The 21,964-nt window shown below is 44.6% G+C and overlaps 1 protein-coding gene across 2 annotated transcripts in view; it reads right to left on the minus strand.

Annotated features, from left to right (window-relative positions):
• The window catches only part of LYN (LYN proto-oncogene, Src family tyrosine kinase), a 308,727-nt gene that overhangs the window by 61,775 nt on the left and 224,988 nt on the right, over positions 1-21,964 (minus strand). The gene's annotated exons all lie outside the window — the stretch shown is intronic.

Raw genomic sequence — 21,964 nt, forward strand, 5'->3', positions numbered from 1 at the left:
CCATGAAATATTTTGTACCTTATCCTCTGATTGCACTAGGTGAAAATTAAAATCTCCCAGAATGGTGAGATTGGGAAGAATTACACGATTCAATAAGATTTAGTAAGGATGAGTAAAATGTTCTCTTGGTCCAGGTGGTCGGTAGACCAGGAGGCCATTAAAGGTGTTACTGTTGTTAATATTTAGGTTGAACTTAACAGCCTTACTGCTTTGAAGCGAGAGTGACTTGAAGGAGGCCTTATGGTGGTTTCGATAGATAATTCCTATACATTCTTCTTGCCTTTGTACTCTAGCGACTCTGAACACCTCATAGACCTCTGGAATGGCTATAATTAAGTTGGGATCAGATGCAATGTCTGCCCAAGTTTCAGAGAGGAAGGAGACATCTGGTCTCCCTATGTCTAAGAAATCAACAAAGTCCTGGGTATGTTTTATACGAGACCTCATATTTAAAATAAGGCAGGAGAGTGAGCTATTAGACTTGGGTGTGCTAGGAGTGCAGTAGCATCACTCATATTGGGGCCGTGGATTGGGGTTGAGTACAAAGTTACAGTTGGGGCAGACAGGACATCAGTCAGATAGCCGAAGTATCACAGATTAAAGCCATACTTTTGTTCCACAATGAAAGTAGATCGGACTTGTAGTACGTATGGGGGGGGTACAAGGAACAGGGGTCCTGGCACAATGCGCAGTCTGGCAGCAGAAGGGCACAAACAGGCTTGCCTCTAGCACCATCGGCACGCCCGCTGCAAACACGCTTCTCCTTTAAGAAGGCCATGGTGATGGGGCATGGCCGGAGGCAGACGCAAGCGGGAAAAGCGAGCTAGGGTGCTTCGATTCAAAAGAATAGAAGGGGGCAAAAGAACAAGAATACAAACAGCGATCCAGGATCCCCCATCGTGCAGCACAGTCTCCCCTGAGCTGCATGAGTACTGGAATCCAAGATGTAACTATAATAGGAATGCATAAATAGTAAAATCATAAAATTAGTCAAAACAGCATCAAGTCTTTCAGTGTGATGAAGCTAAAGGTTCTGGAACCTGGCACCTCCAAAAATTGGCCGCTAGGGCCTACAAAGAAACAAAGGACGCGACCTCCAGAGCGTAGAGCTACAGACAGTGCGGATGCACTTCTTGGTCCCTTATAAGGACCGTGGTGAGGGGGTGTGGCCATAGGCGGACCCAACAGGAGAAGTGCGCTAGGACGCTTCAATTCAAAAGAACAGTAGTAGGTAAAAGAACAAGAATACAAATCGGGGTCCAGCAACCCCCTCCATGCAGCACCGGCTCCTCAGAGTTGCACAAGTACTGCTAACCAAGATTTAACTAAAATAAGAATGCATAAGCAGTGAAATGATAAAATTAGTAAAACCGGCATCAAGACTTTCAATGCGGCAAAGTGAAAAGTTCAGGAGCCCGGCACCGCCCAGAAATGGCCTATAAGGACCTACACGGAAACAAATGACGTCACCTTCAGAGGGTAGCATTAGAGACACAGAGTATTGAACAGCCTGAAGATTCAGCGTCAGGAGCAAGTTATGCTTAACACAATAAGATGACATATTTAACACACCTCCCACTGAAAACTAAGCACTGAATTTACTAAAGCTAAATTTTTTGAGCAGTGCATGCACCTTGCTATATGCGAGTTAAGGCTGTCTCCGAAGCACCAGACCAATAGTGATGTGTTCATGGACTGCCACCCTTCTCTGCGTTGTATGGCAGTCTCAAAATTAATCTGAGCTGCATTACCCTGTCTCCACTTTAAACGAGGACCTGTGAGGTCTGACTGAAATGTGGCTCCTATGGCTCCTTCCCCGCCCCTCTCACAAATACTCCCCTCTGTGTACACATGGTTGAGCTGAGGAAAGCAGAGGGAGGGGAGAGTGGCAGGCATAGGATGTGGCCTTATGGGCAGGGCTGCCGACTTTGTAACTGGTGATCCATGTTTGATTCCCTGTGTCAGTGCAACACCCTGGGATTTTCGGTGGCTGTGTCCTGAGTTATCCCCGGTGCTTGCGTTTATAGGTTAGTCAAACATATCTGTTTATAGTTGGCAGTAACCTCTAGTGTACAAGGAAGACGTCTTTCTATATAGGGTTTTTCCAACCAGTAGATTGTGAGCTACTTGTTGCTCTCCTGTGTGCAGACAACTCTACTAAATTAGAAGCTTTTGCTTGATTTAACTCATATGTACAGAAACATTTAAAAGAGTGCAGTTGATGCGAAAATGTTTGTAATTTCAGAACTCACAAGTTAATGTTGGAATGAATTTCCTTTTTTGCTGTGTGCCAACGAAGGTCCTCTGAAATCATTTCTGCCAGTATTTGCAGGAAGAAATGACACAACTGTGACTGGTTTCAACACTTCTCATTCAGGAAGGAGCCCACAAGTGACTGATGTCTCCCAACAAAACTGCCCACACAGCATGAGCTGTATCTGGCACTGCAGCTGGGGTGTGCCACAAAAGAAATGTTAAGATTGTACTGAACGCTCAAATATGATTTTCAATCCAACCCGTGCACAATAGAGACTCAGTGGAGATAGGAATTCTATTGACAAATGAATCAACAAAACAAACAGCAGTGTTTCCCTGCACTAGTGTCACTTCCAGAGATAAGAAAGTCTGCTACGACTCCAGATCTGTGCATTAGCGAGGCACTGCAATACTTATGAACCAACACATTTTATTTTAACATGTGTATGTATCATTTTGCTATTAAATAAAGAAACAAACAATAAAAATAACGGACAAGTACACTGTTCCCAATTAAAAAAGAAAGTGAAAAGAAGGATAGTCATTGTGTTAAGCCTGTCGTTTCACAAATTCATAAAAAATATTAAAACCTACATTTAGTTTTACAAAAACAGACGCTGCTTAACTATTATTTACAGATACATTTTGCTATCTAGCCTTGTTCAATCTTCAGAATACTTTTAATGCATAATCTCAACAAGTCTTGTAACTATGGAGTGTGTCTGATTCTGAGACCCTACAGAGGACTAATGGATCCACTAATGGATCCACTACTGGGATATGCACTTGACCCGGTCACCCGGCAGTCACGGGCTCAAAGTAGACCAGTTTCTCTTTGCTTTTCTATTCATACTTTAGAGGTCGATAAAGTGAGTTCCATAGAGTAGCTTAATATAAACCACCCGCTGTTCGTCAATAGCGCAACAAAACCACTCCGGGTAGAGCGAAGGCTCTACAAATTCGCATTATGGTATTTTAAAATTAAAGTGCTTTAGCCCTGACCAATGGACAGCCTATGAAGATCTTTGGAAAGGGCAAAACAAATTCAGAGAAGACGAGGTATGTGCTCCGTTATGTTGCTGTAAAGCTTAAAACATTTTCAGTTATGGGTCCATGAGTTCCAACTAGCTCTGAATTCACTAATGTCTAACAGTAACAGTAATGGAGCCAAAGTGAAGCATAGAAAATGGGTTCTGATCTTTCCAGTAAATGCAAAAGTTCAGTATTTCTGTGGTCTTAAGTAGTCATAAATAAAAGCTTCATAATACGCCATGTTACCAAAATCAAAGGCTTGACAGTCTTCAATAAAGGACAAAGAGAAGATTCTGTGCTAGCCACAGCATGTTTAAAGGACACCTGATGCATATTAATGTTTTTTTACTTATTCAATGCTACCGCTCAAGCAGAACGTGCACTATTAAACTTATTTAACATGAGGGGCGCTAAGGGTATGCAAAAGACGGGTGGTAATGCACTGAATTTACCTCTCAGTCAGTCAAGTGCAGAGTCATGAGCGGTTCGGCTCGGCTGATCGCAGTGAGGTATTGCCAGTGGTCATCCTAGAGACACCACTGGCGCCACATTATTAAAATAGGAGTTCCTTCCTGCAGGATCCGTGGCACGGAGGTTGCCATGTTTGAAAAGGCGAGTAAGAGTGGCTTGTAGTAAAACAAACTCATGGATGGTTTGTAAAGATACTAATACTGCTCAACCCTTAGTACCTAATGAATAAGTCCCAAATAGAAAAGGGCAATTACGCAAACAAATGAAACGCATCTGTTTGCGAGTACGGCCACAGCGCAGGCTAGAACGCTAAGTGGCACATCGCTTTGCACTCATGAAAGGCATGAAACCCACACAGTAGACAAGTGTATCTGCAATTAACCGCTTAAACTAACAGCCGTAACTCTAGTCTTTTTAATCTCACCCTGCTGTCGCCGCAGCATGACACAATTTGAATTGCGTGTAAGCTTCATGTGTGATTGTAGCAGCTCAGATCGGAGCAGAGCAGCTGCTCTTTTCTGGCTATGGGTGAAGAGGAAATTAAAGGTGCAGAGTTAAAGGCAAAGTGGAACACAAGGATTGTTAAAGGGACAGGCACCGTCCATTCAGACAAACATGAGCAGGAAAGAAATAAAAAAAATAGTCACCCCAACAACAGATAAACAACCAAAGGGTAACGATACAGTACTTGGTCGCTGCTCTGTAGGAGGAAACAGAAAGACATAAAGGGGGGACATTGAGAAAAATTGACCACAAGCAAGCAAGGATTTTTAAAGGACACCGAAACAAGCAAATGAAAAACAGTAGGGGGACTGTAAGCCCACAAAGAAGTATATACCAAAGTATATACAAGAGGTCTCGAATGCTTGACCTAAAAATTATAGGGATTTTAAAAATATGCTCCTTCTAATAATGAACTGTTGGGAGCGCCATTGAAAACAATGGAATGATAGTAGGCCACAAATGAAGATATAGGCCCTCTGCTTTCAACATTCCGTCGCCCTGATGTAAGTCAGTGCCTTTTCGTTTACAATACCATTCCCCAAGATATGTGGAGTTCTACAAGGGAGAGGTGTTGGTTGTTCAAAGGGGGTGGATGATTCTATTTCTATGTCTATTGTCACTCATATGTAGTGACCTCGGGAGGAAGAAGGGAAGAGCTGCTGAAGAATCTGCCTCTCCCTCTGCCATGCCAAATTTAAGGAGTAAAGCAGTTTGTTGCAGGAGAGGAAGAGGTAGGTACTGCAATGACTCCACCCTTCCTCCTCTCATTGCGCCTATTGCGACTGAATGGCAATTGCTAACTTGGCCAGGTACAACAGTATGTGCAGTCCAGCAACGTGTTTCATTCATTGACATCAGGAGCATGGGACAAAGAAGGTGAAAGCCGTTGTGGAACAAGAATCCATCCTACGATGCATTAGAAGTGTTGACTGCACTGAACGGTCCTCTGTCTTACACTTCCATTCTCTGTATTTTCTGCTTAAAGCTGATCACTAGAAGAGCTCTTTAGCTTCAATTGGTTGTTTCACAAATTAACTATTAAACGATGAGTGAACCTCTATGCTCCAACAATGGAGCAATGTGTTATATCTATTCTCATGTCCTACTCTGCTTTTTTGGAGACGTCTGAAATAATTTCCATTTTCCTCTTTGAGGAACATGGGTTGTGGGATGATTTCAAAACACATCTTGGCCCATGTGAGCAGGCAACCATTACAGGCCACCTGGATATTTCAGTTAGAGCTACAGGACATGACAGGGCAGAGTGTAACATGCACATGTTGTAAATTGAAACAGCAATATGATTAAGCATTTACTAAAGACATTAATCCTTTTGCTTTAGATCATGTTTTCTCCGTTATGTTGACCGAAGTTTGGACTCCATTTTGTATTATCATGCTGCCACGTGTTCGCCACGAGGCGAGTCCAACCTCTGTGTTAGTTGCTCTGTAATCTGCCTAGTAACAGTTTATAAATAGCTCTCTTGTCCATCTGGCGCATGCCCAGACTTGACCACATCTGTTATAATTAGCCTTGCTTGACCATGTGTTTTCGCGGGCTCAAGGAGTGTGTTGGCTCCGCCCATGTATTGATTCAGTATCGAGAATGACCATAAATGGTGATGTTCTTCGGCCTCATGTTGTATCCACCCACTTATGAGCCCCTCTGTTGTGTATAAAAGGGGACTGTGTACGAATGTTCTTTGTGCTACTCCATGCAATACTGAAGGGTGTTGTGTGGATTGTAGGACCCCCCTTAAGGGTTAATAAATGCTGTTTTTGTACTTTGCAGTTTCCGTGCCAACTTCCTTATAGATTCCGTTACAGGAGAGCGAACCCTTGTGCTTTGCGGGCCTAGCTGGGGCCTGTATTCATCAATTGGCGCCCGTCACGTGGGGCTCATCGGCGACTCGGATGCTCGAAGGACTGGTCGCGACGAAGGTGAGGAGTTTGGCCGGGGACGTGATCACTGCCAGCGGCGTCTTAGCTCTGGCATCCCGAGGTTTTTCTTCCTTCCCTTCTGAGCTGACCGTCTGGGTGGCGCCGGTCATCGACTGAGACCTCTTCTGTCGGTCCTGCCGTGAGAGCCGTTTGGGCGATTGTGGAGCTTGGCAGTTGGAACCTGGACTCTTGATTGGTAAGAACCGTTGTACGGTACTTGCTCCGAGTTTTTGAAGCCTGGGTTGGCTATTTGAGTTTGATTGATGATGACTAGTCATAATTTGGATTTGTCTTTGTGAAAATATATGCGTTGCAACACATATAGGCAGGTAATGTGGAGAGATTTCTCCAGAGCTGTGTAACTTTGAACGGCGCAACGATTAAGTGCCATTTTTTTTATAATATTGCATATTTTGCATTATTTCTGAGCATGCCTGCTTTTAGCGCACTCCGTAAGTGGTGCTGCTGTTTTGGACACCGGTTGAACCTCGAGGAATCTGCTCCAGCTCCCCCAGAGGGGACTCCTAATAGGGATATGTACGTGAAGCATGGTCTTTCCTCCATAATGTACAGCACAGTATGGAGGAAATACACGACGAAGGATCCTGAGTTGCGATGGCCTTTGTATGGATCGTTTGATATACGTAAGATTGAGTATGTGGAACAGTGTGTGTGTAAGCGGCGTGCTCGTCAGGATATGTTTGAGTGTGTACGGTTGTGGGTGAAGGAGGTGCGTGAGCGAGAGAAACGTGAGAAAGCGCTGTTTGATAAAGAACAACGGAAGAATGATCATGTGCGAGCGCAGGAAGCGAAGCGTCGGGAGGACAGAGAGCAGACGGACAGACAAGAGAAAGAGCGTAGGCTACAAGTTTCGGGTCAATATGCTGTTCGCCAGCCACTTTATCCTGTCCTTAATAATCCTGATGATGATTTTTATTTACTAGATCGCTCTCCGCCCCCTTATGTTGGCGCATCTGCTCCGCGGCCGCAAGATTCTGGCCCGGCTTCGGGTAAGGTAGACACACGGTCCATGTTATCGGCCGAGCATATGGCTGACCTTCGGCAAATTTCCTTCCGTGCACTTAAGGGCAAGGTGTCCATGGAGGAATTATTCCGGACTTGGGGGTCATGGCAGGAGAGAGAGAGAGTGTATTTTCTGGGTCATTTCGCGGATGAAGTGATCACTGCTTTCCGAAAATATTCTAGTGTCTTTGAGCCTGACGAAGTGTCTTCGGACGCCACAGCATTACGTAATGGTGTTTTTTCCCCCCCTAAGGCTCCTGAGGCGGCTCGGCGGCTGTTCGCTTTGCGGGACGAGGTGCTGGCCCTTAGAGAGAAAGCACGCCAACAAACGGAGGAGGAGAAGCAGTCGGATTCGTCTGCAGCAGGGGGCCACCCATCCGCCTCCCAGTCAGATAAGGATGACATAGTGCATGCTAAACCAATGCGAGAGGCGGCGCCTTTGTATGTTCCTCCTAAAGGAGCGGGGACTAGCTCGGACATTACCTCCGCCGATGCTAAGGGATACTTCGTGTATAATTGGGTTTATACTCCATGGCATAGGGCCGATGTTATGGCGTTAAAGAATGCATTGCCTGACCCCCGTAAGAATCCAGCGGCCTTCTATGAAGAAGTTGAGGGGGCCTTGAATTCTTGCGTTATGACTTTAGCAGATATAGACCTGTTTTTTGGCCTTATTCTACCACCGGATATGTGGCGATCTGTACGAAAGGTAGATGATATAGTTGCCTTTAAGGCCCGGTGGTCTGAGCTTGAGGATGAAGACAGGGAGAGGAAGCCCGCGCAGAAACCGCCGCAGAGTATTTTAGATCTCCCTGCTGCTATTGTGACTAAGTTAAAGACGATTATCCCCCCTAAAAAGATTGACTGGAATATGTTAGCTGCATGTAAACAGAAAGTTGACGAGTCAGTTGCAGATTTCTTCACGCGCTTTGAGGAAACGTTTCATGATTTTAGTGGCCAGTCGCTTACTGACGACACGGGCCGCCACCTTTTCGCGGACAAATATGTGGCTAATCTGCTACCGGCAGTTGCGGCCCGTTTAAAAGCGAGCGAGAGTTCCTGGTCCTCCGCGACGCCGACGGCCCTTCTGACTATCGCTCAGTATTATGAGCGTCAGGAGCATGAGGCGAAGGGCCAGGAGGAAAAGAAATCGAAAGATCTTAAGACTAAGGTAATGTTGGCACAAGTATATGGCCCGCCCCGACGGGGTAATAATAGAGGAAGGGGAGGATCTTATGGTCCCCCTTCGGGCCGATCTGATTTGAATAGGAACCAGTGTGCGTATTGTAAGCAATTGGGCCATTGGGCCAGGGATTGCCCAGTGTTGCGTGCTTCGCGTCAGGGGCATACTCCGGGTGGCCCGAGAGGTAGAGGGGGTTCCTCGAACTTTAGAGGGAATTCTAACGATCATGTTCGTTTCGATACTGCTGGGCAGCACCGAGATAGCTCAAATGTTTTCGATCGCCAGCATCAGTATCATGTATCGGAGATTGATCGATCGGGATATCATGATTCTCAGCATGCATAGGAATGCGTTGGATGGGGGTCTGAATCAGTTGAGGTGCCGGTCGATCAGACGGGTCCTTATGTATCGGCTGAGGTTTTAGGTTCTACTGATCAGTTCCTAGTAGATACAGGAGCGACACGTAGTGCATTGTCTAGGTACTTGGTTCCGGGGGCTCCCCCATCCGGCTCAGTGGTTACATCGGTAGGGTTTGACGGTACACTTTCCCGAAGCCCTCTTTCACAGCCCCTTACATTTAAGGTTGATTCTTTTTCTGCGCCCTGTCCGTTTCTGCTTGCTCCGTATACACCGGATAACATTATGGGCCTTGATATGTTAAAGTACTTTAGGGCTACAATCCGCTGCTCCCCTGAGGGTGTGAGGGTGATCTTAAATGACAACTACCCCCGGTCTGGGCGGATGTGTACGATATCAGAGGATGCGTTGTTGGCTACCCTCCCTCGTGCTTTATGGGCGACTTCGGACACAGATGTGGGACAAATGGTGATTCCTCCGGTCCACATTAGTGTCCAGGAGGGGGCGGTGTTACCACGCCTCCCGCAGTATCGTATTTCCCAGGAGGGCGAGGAGGCTCTCATACAGATTGTGCAAGACTTGATCGCAGTAGGGGTAGTGGAAGAAGTTTCCTATAATATCTGTAACAGTCCGATTCTCCCTATTCTGAAAAAGGACACGGATGCAAAGGTCTATCGGTTCATAATTGATTTGAGGGAGGTAAACAAGATCGTGATACCTCAGTACCCGGTGGTTTCCGATATCACGACGTTGCTTACCTTGGTCCCGCCTACGGCGACCATGTTTTCAGTGATTGATTTGAAGAATGCCTTCTTTTCCATTCCCATTCATCCTGATAGCCGATTTCTTTTTGGGTTCACATTAAACAATAGATCTTATCGTTTTTGTAGAATTCCCCAAGGCTATACAGAAAGCCCTAGTATTTATAGTCAGGCTTTGAAGCGACAGTTGGATTCCTTTGTTTTACTCGAGGGGGTCGCCCTCATTCAATATGTCGATGACATCTTGTTGGCGGCTGACACCCTGGAGTTGTGTGAGAAAAGCACATTATCCTTACTATCCTTTTTAGCATCCCACAATCATAAGGTATCTAGGAAGAAATTGCAATTCTGTAGACCAAAGGTGACTTATTTGGGTCACCTTTTGTCTAAGGAGGGACGTGCACTCACACCAGATCGTATCCAAGTAATTTTGGACACACCGAGGCCATCCACGCAGAAGGATGTGCGTGCATTTTTGGGCCTTGTTTCTTTTTGTAGACAGTGGATATTGGGGTTTTCACACATAGCTAAGCCATTACTAGCTCTTTTGACAAAAGACACGCCTATCCCAATCCCTTGGTCAGATGAGTGTGATGCTGCTTTTCAGCAACTGCGACAGGCCCTTTGTTCAGCACCAGTGTTAGGGACCCCTGATTATGCAAAACCCTTTTCGCTGTATGTGCATGAGAAAGATGGATGTGCATTGTCAGTTTTAGTGCAGCTGCACGGCGACAAGCAGCGCCCTTGTGCATACTTTTCGGCTGTGCTTGATCCTGTCGCCCGAGCATTACCAGGGTGTTTTCGCTCGGTAGCGGCGACAGCTGTGTCAATACGCCAAAGTGAAGGAATTGTGTTGTCCCATAAATTGTTGGTGTTAGTTCCCCATGCTGTGGATGCCCTGCTTAATCAAACAAAGACGCAGCATTTGACCAGTGCCCGTTTAACGGGATATGAGTTGACGCTTTTGGCTCCTCATATTACATTGAAAAGGTGCGTGACATTAAACCCGGCCACATTGTTGCCATACCCCGAGACCCAGCCTGAGGCGCAGAAAGCGCATGATTGTATTCTTGTGACTGAGGAACAAACAAAGGGTCGTATTGATCTCCAGGATACGCCCTTTCTAGATGTAGATGGAGAACTGTGGGTGGATGGATCCTGTCTGAAGCTGCCAGATGGTACGACTTCAGCAGCGTATGCAATTACCACGTTACAAACGATAGTGGAGACAGCACGCATACCACAGAAATCAGCTCAAGCAGCGGAACTGATAGCATTAACACGAGCATGTGAGCTTAGTACAGGATTATGTGTGAATGTTTACACAGATAGCCGCTATGCCTTCGGAGTAGCGCACGATTTCGGCCTACTCTGGAAGGAGAGAGGGTTTCTAACGTCACATGGAGTACAGATAATGCATGGAGAGTTAGTTCATAATCTTTTAACTGCATTGACATACCCAAAGAAAATTGCTATCGTTAAGTGTAGCGCCCATAGGAAAGTGGTTGATAAAGTTGGAGAAGGGAATGCGTTAGCGGATCGAGTAGCACGGGAGACTGCGATGCAGCCCGGCGCTACTGCCATGTATGTAGTAAAATCACAGGTGGAGAGATGGCGTGATGCGAAGGAGGAAGTGCGAGAAATGCAAAGGACCGCTTCTGATAAAGAGCGGGAGAAATGGGCTAGCGAGGGAGAGTTGGATGATGAGGGTTGTTGGAGAAATAAACAGATGGATAGATGGAAGTTACCCACGGCTTTCGTACAACCTATGGTTCAGATGGCACATGGGCTAGCACATGTTGGAGCTTCCGCAATTGTGAAATTGCTTACCCAAGTCTGGGAGCATCCAGAGATTGCTAGCACGGCAAAGAGGGTGGTGCAGACCTGTATGATCTGTCTGAAGTATAACCCAGGGAAAGGCACTCGAACTCCAGCAGGAGGATTTGCGACACCTACTGCACCCTTTGAGGTTCTGCAGATGGATTACATTCAGCTTGAGCGCTGTAACAATTTGAAGTATGTTCTAGTAGTGGTTTGCGCTTTCAGCAAATGGGTTGAGGCGTACCCTACGAAAGACAATACTGCAATGACCACGGCGAAGCTACTGCTAAAAGAGTTTTTCCCCCGATATGGCGTTTGTAGACTTCTATGGAGTGATAATGGCCCTCACTTTGTAGCGGATGTTATAAAGTATGTCTTGAAGGGCCTAGGCATCACTCAGAAGTTTCATGCCGTGTTTCACCCCCAGTCTGCCGGACTAGTCGAGAAGTATAATGGTACACTGAAGCTTAAGATAGCCAAAATCCAAGCTTCAACGTCTTTGACTTGGCCAGACGCCCTGCCACTGGCGTTATTGTCAATTAGGTCAGTGCCACACTCTCGAACCGGCCTTACGCCGTACGAAATAGTATTCGGACGCCCAATGAACATTTGGGGTCCACCAAGGCCTAAGGCTGTGTATGATGTACCTTGTGTAATGATGAGCGATTATCTGGCACAGTTAACGGATAACTTGGTTTCTATTCATCAACAGGTCCGAGAGGCGCTCCCTGATCGGTCTACCGGCGAAGGACATGGTCTCCGGCCTGGAGATCATGTTATGGTGAAAGTCTTCGACAGAACGAACAGTTTGGAGCCGAGATGGGTAGGACCTGAACAAGTCCTCCTTGCAACGAGGACGGCTGTGCGAGTCTCGAACCGAAAGAATTGGATCCATTCCTTGCACTGTCGAAAGGTACCGCCCGGATTGGTGGAGTCTGCCGTGCTGACCGATCAACGAGAAATCCTAGCAGCAGAGACAGGCCGTGCTGCTGAGCCACGAGACACTGAGGAGCTCTTTCCGGACCACACGACTTCTGGAGGAAGGCGATATCATCTTCGACCAAGGAAGTAAGGTTTCCAGTGCCGGGACATACTGTCAGAACGGCCCTTGGGTTAGTGAAACGGAGAGCCGATGAGGCAAGGGGGGGGGGATCAGCCCTGCATTAGTGTAGTGACACCCGTCTTGGCCCGCTGGTGAAGAAATCAACCGCTGCCCAAGGGGAAGAGTTCTGACAGACTTTTTAGTTTCAGGAAGATATCAGGGTATTGTTTCTTTTGACATGGAGAAGAAGAAAATCCTTTGTGCGTTGGGGTTCATGCTAACAGTAGCTATTGTTGGGATAACCACATGGTTTGTGGAGGAGGTAACTCCTGCTCGGAAAACACTTGTGCTGACAACTCCGGTGCCCGAGGAGCACTACTTTTATACATTACCGTATCAAGAGTTGAAGCATCGACAATCTTACTTGAACAACACTTTCATCCAGATGCTGCATCATACCCACGTTGCTACAAACGCTACGAACTGTTGGATATGTGGGATGATGCCGGCCCATCAGAAGAAAGGAGGTACGCCATTCATACCACTTCCTTTCTCTCATAATGGCTCTTGTAGAGCATGGTACACTTTGCTTTTTGCCACTCGGAAACCGACAGTGGGACGATTGCTTTTCAGACTTAATAGAGAATGCCATCAAGACAAGAATGGGTATCCACAAGCGAATGGGACAATTTGGGAATGGGAAGAGTACCGACCGGACAATGAATCCATTCCCTATATCTTCACGAACACCAGAGACACTGTGGGGAAGGACAAATTCGTGATCCAAGTGGCACAAGCTCAAGCGGACCTGTGTGTCCAGAGTGTGGGTTTTATCCCTGTTGGTGTCAGTGATTGCATAACTGTACTGAATATTGACGGGTTGAACAACAGTACCTTCCTAGCGTCCCATAATACCTATTTTGTGTGTGGAAATAAAGGTTATTACCGTTTGCCGGCTGGGTGGTCTGGGGTATGCTATGTATCGTTCCTATTACCTCCTGTATTCCTAGCACCCGCATCGTATCATAAAGACTTGAAATTGTTGAATAATGTGACTGTAAATAGGTATAAACGTACTTTATCGATTGATGATGTGGATCAAATTGATACCAGCTTGCAACAGTATATTGATTTTAACTTAGGACTGTTTTTCTTTGTTGGAGCCGCTTTGAATAGTAGGAAGATCCGAAGATTAACAAGAGTGGTAGAAGCTGTGACAAATCAGACTGCTGCTGCTCTTGGGAATCTTACGGAAGAGTTACAAATAACTAGGATTGTTGCATTGCAGAATCGTATGGTATTAGATGTAATGTTAGCTGATCGAGGTGGAGCTTGTAAAATTATTGGAAGTAGCTGCTGTGTGTTCATCCCTGATCATACGCCATCCGTTTATAACGCCATTAACAAGCTGCATAAAATAGCAGCTGAAATCCACACAGAAAACGGCACTTGGTCCTTTTCTGGATGGTTTTGGGCATTGGTTACTGCCTGGGGATGGAAGGTCTTAACTGGTCTCTGTGTTATTATAGCAATTCTGTTCTTTTTCTGTATGTGTGTTCAATGTGGACCATTGTTCTGTTCCGTATGCATTTCATTCTGCATCCCGGATAAGAAAGCTATTGCCGATGTTGCTCATCAGAAGCGTCTAGCCAAAGAGGTTAAAGGAATGATGATAATTGACATATATGATGATTTTTGGAAACCGGATGTCTTCAGTAAATGCTGAAAGGGTCGTCTGTTGTAAATTGAAACAGCAATATGATTAAGCATTTACTAAAGACATTAATCCTTTTGCTTTAGATCATGTTTTCTCCATTATGTTGACCGAAGTTTGGACTCCATTTTGTATTATCATGCTGCCACGTGTTCGCCACGAGGCGAGTCCGACCTCTGTGTTAGTTGCTCTGTAATCTGCCTAGTAACAGTTTATAAATAGCTCTCTTGTCCATCTGGCGCATGCCCAGACTTGACCACATCTGTTATAATTAGCCTTGCTTGACCATGTGTTTTCGCGGGCTCAAGGAGTGTGTTGGCTCCGCCCATGTATTGATTCAGTATCGAGAATGACCATAAATGGTGATGTTCTTCGGCCTCATGTTGTATCCACCCACTTATGAGCCCCTCTGTTGTGTATAAAAGGGGACTGTGTACGAATGTTCTTTGTGCTACTCCATGCAATACTGAAGGGTGTTGTGTGGATTGTAGGACCACCCTTAAGGGTTAATAAATGCTGTTTTTGTACTTTGCAGTTTCCGTGCCAACTTCCTTATAGATTCCGTTACAGGAGAGCGAACCCTTGTGCTTTGCGGGCCTAGCTGGGGCCTGTATTCATCACACACAAACATTTCCCACATGACACAACTCCCGCAGCTGAAGATTACAGGTTCAGACTTCCCTTTACCCTGCACTCTGGCCTGACCAGATCACACTCGTGAAGGTAGGGAAGTTACAGCTTTCAGGCAGCTGAGAACACTTTGGCTGCTACTGCCAAGAAGATGGTAAACAACTCTGTTTTTCAGATTGCACAAGGGATCCTGCAGCAGGTGTCGAAGTGGTATTTGTTTTGGGAGGCAGCCGCGTTCACCACGGACAGCAAGCGGGTCAAGACACCTTTCCAACAACTGTCATGACAGGTTTACCATCAGTTGGAACGCCAGGGCTGGCTTGTAATGAGGGTTGGCCTGGAAGAGGGATCATTCCACAATCAATCCCTAGATGTAGGGGTGGGAAATGAAGTGTCCGTAGCCAATTCTCTTATCCCATCCAAAGAACTACATTAAGGCCAATCAAAAGTCCTAAGAGGAGATAAGGAGGCCTGTAAGTGGATTGCAGTGGAATCGAGAAATCCTGCTCTGATACATGCTTTCTGCTCTACTTTCCAGGAAAGTGATGGATACCAGAATGGAGAAGAGGCTCGAAGAAGCCCTCGCATGGAGGGTGAAATAGTAAAAGGGGTCATTTAATGGACTGCGGAGATTTTGCACATATGTCCACTTTTCCTTCACTTACCAGGGGGATCCCTCTTATCAGGAGGGTTTGTATGGTTACTGAATGAGAGACTTTGCAGTCCTTGTCTGTCCATTATTGATCAGAACAGACTGGCTTGGAATCTTCATAATCTGGGAGCCATTGGGGAATAAAAGTATAAATGACCTCCCCACCTTGTAATGGGTATGAAGTAATACTCAGTAATAAAGGAGCATCACCAGCCATATTCTACGTAGACCCTGAACAAGTATTTTGCATTAGTTGAAAACCTTTTTATTGTTTTTAAACTCAATATTGTATACAGAACGCCACAACCAGACTCGTCCTGGATCTCCCTAGATAAACCCACATTGCCTCCTACCTCCGGGAATCCCACAGACTTCCTGTACAAAGAAGATGCCATTTCAAGCTCCTGACCCATGCCTACGAGGCTTTACGTGGTCTCCTCTCTAAAATGCAGAACATTAATGTGCAGCCTGTCCGGCCCTAGAGATCATATTTTTCTAGATACCAATGTCCAAGTAAGGCTAGTCATCTCCTCCCTTTGCCTGGCACGTGTGCACCCACCCACAAACCCGCAAACACAGAGCCAATTACATTTTTGCCTATTTTAAGTCACAACTATCAATTTACACTTTAAGACATAATTAAGCTTATTAGTCACTCAAAGTCAAAACTCAATGTTAGCTTGGCTGCTCGTTTAAAACACACTTTAGTGTCACTGCGTAAATAAACCGAATACATAAAATGCGCATTTTATAACTTTTAGAAGGTAATGATTTAGTGTATCAGGAGTGAGCGATAGCAAACAAAACCCTTACCATTCTTAAAAAAACATAAAAGCAACGCATTTGATTTACCTGTTCACAAGGCAGCCTTCAGCGTGAGAATCACACGTACACCTGGCATTCAAGAAATCACGCTGGGATGAAATGTTTTCCTTGGAGGAACGAGTTTTGCTGCCCCTCATCTCCTGCCACCCAGACAAATGTCTGGCTTCGCCAGGTTGTAAAGCTAGTCCTGTGTACAGTAATGTTGATACAGAGCAAACGCAAGCGTTTCTGGGGCCTTGCTAGGCAAGCGAAGAAGAGAATTTACTCTTGTCTGCCTTTACTACCCACCGTCTCATTAAAAAGCGCATGCCCTGGTCATTCAGGCATATGTGGTTCAATATTGTATACCCTCCTGGCTTTATTCATTAAATTTTCTGCATATCACACACCCGCATGCGCACTGCACAATCTTGCAAACTTGGCATTGCCCCCCATAAATCAGTGAAGATGATATGCCATCTACTGTGTGAACAAATGCAGGCCCAAAGTGTGCTCGCACATCTGTGAATCCTACAACTGCTGTTTAACCAAAGGGTCATATTACAACTACGAGTAGGAAAAGGAGCTGGTCCCACACCTTAGGAAAATCCTTCTTTGTTCTTAAAAATGTCTGGATAATATGAATTTTAATTGAGGTCTTCAATTTCTGCTGTTCAGTTATGGGAAAGATGCATTTTTTCTGTCCTTATTTTCCTGGCAGACATTTTTGCTTTTTCTTGGATATGAACCAGCAAATCGACTCACATTGTGCACCAATTGGATTCGCAAATAAACACGCACAATAGAGATGGTTTATTTTGGTTTAACAAAACTCTAAATGCTTCTTTCTAGAAAAAGTATTATTACATCTACAGTAAGAAAAAAATCAAAGGGGAATGGCGGGGAAAGAATTATTTTGCTAAACTTGTAAGTCTTGCATACCAGACCACACAAGTAGTCTGCCTGTGAAAGATCTATTGTGGACGGACTGTGAGCTTACAGCCTGCCCCATTGGTTAGCTTTAGTGTCAGTCTCATTTGCTTGCCTTCTTATTTGATGGCTTGCCTTCTTCTTCTTGTGTTTGTCCCTCCCCTAGAGTATAGCCTGTTTGTGATCCTTTTTATTTGCTGAAATCCTTCCATTTCTCACATTTATGGAACTACTTTTTTCCTTTTCATTCAGCATTTCATGTGAGTGCATGTGTTTTCGCGCTCTCTCCCTTATGTGCCGCCCCCCTTGAATAACGTTTCTCATACTCTTTAACCTTTAACAGGGTTGAACTGGGGCCACAATTCAGCCCAGGCAGCCAAAATAAAGTGGCCCACATTTGCAGATCGCACCCTTTCCTAATACACTGCTTAGTTAGGATAATGGAGCTAAATGATGACTAACATTAGCGGAAATAAAAGTATTTTAATGGTTATAGGACCAGTACCTAAATAGGAAATTAACATTCCAATGAAAAAAATATACTTTAGAAGCACAGAATTATCAATAATGCTTGGAACTCACTTTTAATCCATACGTTGCTGTGGATGTTTTGATTAATGTTCACTGGGAAACATGATATGGCACAGACCTAAACTGCCTTTTACACTCACCTTCCTATGATATTCATTTTATTTTTTTGCAGTACTTAAGAGAGGCCTTCCAATCAGGGCTAGCTTTAACACTGGTGGTGCTCTGTGCTACAATGTTTGTTGGCACTCCCCACCCCCATGACCACCTCTGCCATGAATACCCTCACTACCACCCTTTAACAGTGCCCCTCAAGTCTCCATAACCACTGTCTCTCAGATTCGTTTAGTTTTATAGCACTACTCATACCAGTGTAAGGTGTCAGAGCACTTTACATCACACTCATTTCACAGAGACAATCATATGTGTGGAAATCAATGTATAGGAAATGTTACATCAGACAGGACTACAAGGTGTAGTATAGGAGTGACGTGATTGATACTGATAGGCAATATAGTTTAAGAGTCCTTATTCTGGAAAAGCACAAATTCAGAATTTAAAACATAACATCATTGTAAGGGGTTCTCTTAATTAATAAGAATTTTTTTCTACTCAAATGAACCCTTTTGGCAAGGTTAGGATAACGAGAGACTGGGCAAAAAAACATATAGCTCTAACATGCAGTTTGCTTGCAGCTCTTTGATGAAAGTTAATAGCTCAATGTTCTCTATTACGATTTTGACTTATAAAGGACAAGTAACAAAAGGAGCTCTGTTACAATACCAGTAACCCACTGACTTATTTACATTATATGCACTCTGTTATCTGCATGGTACAAGCATTTTAACCCTCTGCGCTACCTTAGGATGAGTCAAAACTTCCACTAGACAAACTTCTGGTCTCATCGTTCCAGGAAGACGATTAATCACCGCAGTTATCTTGACATTTTAATTGATGCCTGAAAATTGCTGGAGACTAGGAAGGCAGCAGCAGGTGCTTCTAAAATAACAATAAAGGTGCAAAAATGACTCCCCCCCCCCCGCCAAGTTAGTAACCGGTATGGTGGCACCGATCGCACCGCCCTAGAGCCGGCCCTGCCTCCAATGTTCAGAGACAGGGGAAAGGTGCATTTGTGTTTTTTTGTTTTACTTGCAGTTAGCATCGCGTGTACGTTCTGAGAAAGGGAATAATGCAAGTGTGTAAATGCAAAAATAAACATAAAACATTGTCACTTTCCTTACATGCAGTTTTATATAAGATGAACTAAGCCCAGAGGCATTGGAGTTTTTTACGTGAGCACCGGATAACATTACAGAGGGTCATATATTTTTTTTTGGTACATGTAGATTAAGTGATTTGCCCTGAATCATGGGATGTCGAACTGCTGCTGGGACTTGAACCTGGTTTCCCAGATTCAAAGTTAACTAAGGCCACAACCTGTCCCTGTAGACTGCAGTATTTGACATCTGGCAGAGAAAAGAGCAGAGACTTGATTTATCTCCGCTCTTTGCATGGAGTAGCGGAGGACAAAAATAAACTGAGGAACGCCCTCGCAGGCCCCCACCAACGCCACACCACAAAAAGGGCCCTGTCCTAATTGCTGCCCCTTATAATACCTTTTATCCTTCACCACGCCTATTCCTGACACTGTTAGGCAATAAACAGAGGGCCGAGCCCTCTGTACCTATGGTGGCCCTAATGGGCCATCCCATTCTAGCAAGAGAGCAACACTACGGTGCTGTCCCCCCATGTCGCCCTGCAGGCAACGTGGCCAGCTGCATTCTGCCTCTGATATTATCCCACTGGCCTGACTTCATGTGCATGGGGGTCATGTTTGTTAAGGCTGTAACAAAAGCCTTTGACACTGTGTACCAGGGGTAGAGTCATCCGTAGACCAAATATCGGCACACCAACTGACCTCAGCCAGAGGCTCACTGGCCAATGGCCGATTGCCCTCCTTGCCAATCCGAGGCTGCTCTTTTACTCGCCACCCAAACTCCACCCCCCTGAGTGTCGGCAAAAAGCACAGCAACAAATATGTTTTTGCTGGGATATGACTAAAGAGCGGAGTTTAAGGATTGTTTTTGTTTTATCTACTGCATTCTCCATATTGCATGGAAGCACAAGCTTTGGCACACAAAGGCTTTATTTCACTTAGGGAAAGGCCACCTGCTGCTCTCACTTGGCTGGAATCTGAGGCACATGGTGTAGTTAGCATGGCCTTTCTCGTGGAGGCCAAAAAAGCTGTACAGTTGGCTCCTGCCGAGGACCATATGGCTGAACCATGTGGAAAGTAAATCAGACATTGGCAAGCATTTCCCTTTACATTCAAACACTTCTGCATTCTTTATCAATTCTGTTAAGAGCTTCCTGAGTGAAAAGTATTTGAAAAATAAAACATGCCATTCATAAAGACCGAAATCATTAAATTCAGTGTACACTTTGTGATACCATAAGATTTGTATTTGCTTTTCCTCCAGTATTTTGAGTTTTTTCCTCTTTTTTCCACACAACACTTTACAAACATTGGCAAAGCCAACAGATCAGCACTTACATTTTAAAGGCACAACCTACTGGCTTGGCTAATTCGTCCACTTCTCTTAGGAGCTGACTGGAGTGTTGAGATAATGCCTCCAGCGGTCAGGTGTTTAATCGGAACTGAGAAAGTATCTAGAAAAGCCATAGACTTATTTACTTTAAGAAGTAATAATAAAACCAAGAAGATTTTTCCTCAATGTGGATAGAATTCATTCTAGCTACAATTTTATTTACTCTCAGAATACCCATCTAAATTTAAGAATTTGTAAATTGGTGCTACAATAACCTCAGTTACCACATATTATGAATTTATGAGATGTGTTGCAGATCAACGATGGATCAAAGAAGCAGATTATTTTTTTTTTTCTAAACTATGACAATTAAAGCAGTTCTCCATCAATTGCTGCATATCTAACTCCTCTATTTGGCAATGGCGCACCAGTCTCTTGGCTGGCTTATCAGGAGAAGGGTTTCTCAAAGTGTATTGAGGGAAGTGACTCAGAAGCCGTACTAAGATAAAACTGTGGGTAAGTATATTTACTATACTTAGATTACCAATCTATTGTATGCTTTATGTTTCTTTAAGTGAGTCAGAACTCTTAGGTGGTCACATTTGCCCACATGACAACATGTTTTAAATATCTACATTTTTAGAGAATCATTATGAACATAAAAGCTTAACTTACTGCATATTAGAGCACCAGGTATGGGAAAAGCTTTATATAGTATGGCATTCAATTAGGATTTATACAGGCTCTTTGGATGAATAAATGATTTAGTGGTTGCTTCAATTGGAATCTGCTCTGGAGAGAGCTTCCCATCGCCTTGTAGTTACTCATGTTTGCTATATAAAAGTGATGTCAAATAAAAACATGAAGTTGTTGCTTTCATTGCACAGCATTAATTCTGTAATGAGCAATTAATTTTTGTTTCTATTCCTCATTTATTGAGTATCCCCGCTAGTAGATGTATTGTACATATCTGCAGTCAGGGTAAGGATGGATTGCATACTGATGATCTGGACAAAATAGCAGGTTGAACGATTAAGATGCTATCTCTGTTACTACTACTTATAAATATTGTTAGACTTGGGGGTCTCTAGTTGGCACAGGTATGCACTTGTGACAAATAGGGACCCTCGCCTCTAGTCAGGGTAAAGGGGTACACTCCTAAAATAACCCCTGCTCACCCCCTTGGTAGCTTGGCACTAGCAGACAGGCTTATCTCAGAGGCAGTGTGTAAAGCATTTGTGAACACATACAATAACAAAGTGACAATACTACAGATGGACACCACACAGGTTTTATGTCAAAAATAAGTATTCTTTATATAGATTTACCACAAGACCATTAAATGACAAAAATACACAATACTGTTAATTTAGATGGTAGAATTTAGCTTAGTTCTCTTAAATTCTTAGATGCGACACTTTAAGTAAATGTACCTTTTTAGATCCGACACGCAGGGCAACGAAAGTGTTGCAACGATGTTGATGCGTTGAAGATTTTGGTGCAAAGAAATAAAGACGTGAAGATCTTCCAGATGCGGCACGCTTCTCCAATGTTGCGAGAAGACTCGATTCGATGCGTCAGCGGCGACACACTTTACGCGATGAGACGACCGCGGCCTTGGCAGCGACACTCTTCTCCGACGTTGTGAGACGCTTCCGCTCGATGCGATGCTGCAGCGGCGACACCCCTTTACGCGATGCGACGACAACAGCTCCGACGGCGGCACGCTTCTCCGTGGATGCGAGGTGCTTTTCTTGATGCGGTGTA

The sequence above is a fragment of the Triturus cristatus genome, chromosome 5_1, assembly GCF_964204655.1.
Source record: "Triturus cristatus chromosome 5_1, aTriCri1.1, whole genome shotgun sequence".
Lineage (NCBI taxonomy): Eukaryota > Metazoa > Chordata > Amphibia > Caudata > Salamandridae > Triturus > Triturus cristatus.